Source organism: Lygodium microphyllum, chromosome 29, assembly GCF_053477565.2.
Source record: "Lygodium microphyllum isolate KBCC chromosome 29, Lygodium_microphyllum_v1.1.10, whole genome shotgun sequence".
Lineage (NCBI taxonomy): Eukaryota > Viridiplantae > Streptophyta > Polypodiopsida > Schizaeales > Lygodiaceae > Lygodium > Lygodium microphyllum.
The window spans coordinates 13,974,557-13,979,408 of NC_141163.1; positions in this window are offsets into that span (position 1 = coordinate 13,974,557).

The window sequence follows — 4,852 nt, forward strand, 5'->3', positions numbered from 1 at the left end:
GAGATGACTTACATAGCTCCACTTTCCCTAATAATACTCACATGAATGTGCAAAATATTGAATTATCCTCAAGCATATTCTAGTGAATGAGCTACTCATAGAGGAGGAATTGCACATAACTAGTTGATTGGGGGAAGAAAATACCCTAGAATACTCAAGAGCATTACATTATCTTTCCATATGAGAAGGGAGAAATCAATTGCTAATCAGAGTTAGAACCAATAAGTGGTACAAGTTAAACTCGAAATTTTCAAAACTTTCAATTCTTTTGAACTCAACCACATGTACTCTCAATTCTTTATCAAGTGAATGCAAATAGAACAGGTGACACAAGATATGATCAAGCTTAACATGAACATCAAGGAAACAATAGGTCAATAATCATTGAAGAGTTTATGAACACAAGGAGGCACAAAGCCCCTTCTACTCTGACTACTATAGTGTTCATAAGTCTTTTATTACTTTGACAAGAAGTGCAATCATTTTCCAAGAATTTTGATCATTTGATAAACAATGATTCTTCATCAACAAGTAATTCTCTATCACTAATACTTGCTTATTGAATCAACTTTTTAGAATCTCAACCATTCTGATCCCTTTTCTAAGATAGACACTTCATTCTATGGCATTCACATTATTTATTCAAAAAAAGGAAAAATAAGAAAAATAAATGAATATGCATGCATGATCATGGTGGTGCACCTAGAGGTCCTCAAGTTAAATATGCTTGATGGCCTTGGTCAGCAACTCCATCCCTAACCCTCTAGTCCCCTTTCAATTCCCCCATGTTTGTTCAAGGCACACCAATGGCATGACACATCCAAGGAGCTTGTCTTGCCTACGGTTATATCTCTCACCTTGAGTCACTTGTGCTTCTCTTTTTCTTATTTCCCATTGCCTCACTAGCATCAATCAACAATCAAAGCCACCTAGGAAGGCACTCAAAAGGAAAACCATTCTCTTTGACCACCATAATCAAATGCAACCACTAGAGATCCTAATCGGCAAGTCATTTGACTATGATGAGACTTGTTGTGGGAGCTTTCACTCAACCGCCAAGACCCACGGACCGCTTATTGTTCAAGCATTCCAAGCCGAGCACTAATGGCTACCTCTCACATAGCCGACACGCCATCCATATCTACGGGTGTAGTGAGCTTACCTCCATGCCGATTGAGTTACCTCCTCTCTCGCGCACTCCGGTAGCTCCACAATCCAACTGCAAGCTTCAAGCAAGCTCCATCCCCAAGCTCCACGCTCCAAGCTCCATTGCCGCGAGTGTAATATCTCCGCATAATAAAAGTTAGTTGGTTGGTTCGTAAGTTAGTTAGTCAATTAATAAGTTAGTAAGATTACTAACTAAAGACTAACTAAGGTAAAAACTAACTAACATTAATTATTGATAATTTTTATTTAATTTAAAATATTTTATTTATAAAAATCAAGAGTCGTAAATTCGATATTTTTCTCGAATTGGCAAAGACCGTAGCTACCCTTCACGTAAATTACAAGGTGAACGAGACTTATGAGTTATATTAATCACTAAGTTCATGTGTATAGTTTAGAAGGTCCAAAAACATTAGAATTTGGACAAAACTAGTATATTTTAGATATTTTAGATATTATCCTAAAAGAAAAAGATATGGAGATTTTTGAACTGGATGTCATTTAAAAGAAAAGACAAGTGATATTTTAGTTAGTTTGAAGATTTTATAAAAAGAAAAATAAAGAGAAGTGACTGGCGAAATCGCGCGCGGCCGCGATCGCAGTTTACAGGCAGTAGACAGCACTTCGAACAGAGAAAAGAAGAAAGAGTGAACTGAGAGCTTTCTAACCAAGTGTCTTGGGGTTTTACCCCCCTTTTGGAGCCAATGGAACCATCAGATTTATGATCTGAGCATCAGATCACTGATCTTTCTAAGATCCCCCTCCACAAAGAGCTCTACTTCTCAACCACAAGCCCTCTTCTCTAATTCACTATAAATACGAGGCATGGGAGAGGCATTGGGAAGCATAAGGAGACCCCGAGAGGCTGCGAGAGAGAGGTAGAGAGGAGGATACCCCTCCAAGAGATTGTGAGGAAGAGCTTGAAAGAGAGCTTGAGAGAGAGAAAGAGAGAGAGAGAGAGAGAGAGAGAGAGAGAGAGAGAGAAGAGTCACCCCGAGAGGCTGCAATGAAGAGAATTAGCTCAATTCCTTCTATCTCGAGCCTTGACTTAACCATCTTCTCTTACGCTCTCCCATCTTGAATCTACTCCACCTTCTTAATCTCTTGAGTCTACCTGCAGACGATGTCCTCCAAGCAAGGAATGTCGCGTGCGGATGACAATCCCGCAACCAACAACAAGGCTTCGAGCAAAAGCATCACTGTCAATCCAACTATAGTTCCGGTTGTAAGTAATGTACTTTCAATTTGATAGATGCTTGCTTTGATTCTCGTATGAGATACGTTAAGCCCATACTATTGCACGAGTATAGGTCATGGGAAAGGATAAATTTCATCTCGCTTACTCGGAAGATGGAGTTTGTGAAGTGCATATATCAAGGGAAGATAATTGCACCTAGTTACATATGACTTATTTGCTAGTAGAGCAATTACAAGGAAGAATCAGTCAAGCGTTGTGAATGGCATAGTCGTCAAAAGAACGACATTAAAAGATTGGGCATATAAGTGCTAGATTAAAGTATAGTCAAGGGTTATAACTAGCCTGATTGCTAAAAGAATATGACATTAAGAATCATGAATAGGGAAGTACTAGTTTAAAGTTTAGATACTTCAAAAGTACTTAGCTTAAGAGCCCAAATATTAAGAAGAATTATATTCTAGCTCAAGGCAAGGCATGTTAAAGTCTAATTACTTGAGATAATCTCACACTTATCTTATCAAGTATTTATACGTTATGCCTATGACATGTTTGATATATGAGGATAATTTTCTAGTTGCCTCATGACTTGACTAAGAGCTGATACAAGAAATTGATCATAAGGGTTAAAGCTAGGATGTCTTGAGATCCGTTGGATAACGATGACTTTTGCCAATCCAAATTCAGGGTTGGGTTATCGATCAAGGTAAGTGACCTATAGAACTTACATCATGAATAGTGTTTGAACCCTTAACATATGCCCTAGCCGAAGGAAGGAAGTGTTAAGAACATGTTTGCATGGTATTGCTCTTAGATCCCAAGGGAGAGAGCAAATATACGATGGAAATGTTATATCGTCTATTCTTGCATTGTTTGGAAAGAATGCAATTGGTTTTGTTGGTTGATCAAAAATATCCTAAATGCTTTTACATTCAACTAGTTGTTAGTTGTTGTTTGGATGGTTATTCCAAGTGCTTGTGATTTATGGTAAATGCATGGCAAGGGTCTGTGATGACAAGTCACCATGGATTAAAGGAATGTTTTCTTGGAGAATAATATTAGGCTGATTGCCTTGTTTGTGCTTGATTCTTAAAGGATTTAATTAAGGAAGGATATATTGTACGGGTGGATCACCTCCATGGTCGCACCGCGTCGTAACCCGAGAGGGCACTGCTCGATTCATGGGCCGAAGGTCAAGTGGTGAAAAGGCCAACCACGGGAATGATGTTTCGCTCATAGACAGCTTGTGGGTCAGTTGGAGCTCTGGACACCCCTTGCTAGGTCAAGAATGGAGTTGAAGACCTCCGTGGCCCCCAACATCTGGGCATGTTGGGAGATCCTATTCTAGATAAAGGATTGAGTTTTGGTGCCATGTGAATTGGACCAGTTACTTCTGCATGGCAGAAGGGATACTTCTGTTGGACAGAAGCGAAACATAATTTCTCCTATATGGCCGGGAGACAAAGATTAACTTGAAGATAAGTTAAGGAACTTGTTTGTCAATAGATTGCTTTACTCTGTTTTCGTGTCTGTGCTATAATTTACGCGAACGAACCTTGTTCCCTAAAAGGCTTAATTAATGAAGCTGGTTTTAAGTGTCACACATAAATGTGGTAGGACCTAATTAGAAAACTAAAGCTATTAAGGGAAGCGGGTGGGTGGAACCCCCGACGGGTCCGTCCTATGGCAGGGTGGTCCCAGAGAACTGGGAGGCTTCTCACAAGTTTTTATCGTCATTTGACCTTTAGGTATTGATAGGTTAGAACCAAATTCATGCCGTTTTAGGGGACCGGAATGGGACTATGCCCTATGGGCAGAGAGGTTGAGCAACGCATCCCTCTCGTTTCCCATTCTCTTTGAACCAAGTGCGGCATGGGTCTGCTTCGGATTGGGTATCTCTGTGTAAAGTAGGATGTCCAAAATCCGATGCTAGAATGCTAATAGGAGACCTTGACAACTAAGAACCCAAATTTCAGGTCGATCCTAGTGGGTTCGGCCGTGAACATTCCGTTGCGAGGCGGATTCGGGAAACCCTAGGCGACAAAACTCGGAACATTCCTTGGGAGTGCCGGGCAGCGACGCTTAGATTTGTTTCTCGATAGACCGCTAAAAGAGTGCCTGGAATGCCGATGGGCGGGCACCTCACAGCAAGCAAGAGAAGAGAAGAGAAGAGAAGAGAAGAAGAGAGGAGAAGATGGAGAGCTTCTCCTCCCCGGTCCCTCACCCTCACACACTCACTCCCTCACACTCTCACACTCCCTCTCTCAAGCACAAGCTCAAGCAAGCAAGAACAAGAAGAAGAAGAAGAAGAGGAGAGCTAATTTTGGCCACACACAAGAATGAGCTTCTCATTCACTTTTCAACTTTATATACAAAACCCTAAATCCCTTTTGGGCAGTCATCCCCTTTTCCCCTTTTTTACATGGCCGGCCATATCCTAGGCCCTTTTTCCCATTGTCCTTCTATCTTCCTAGCTTCCTTTCCACTGCC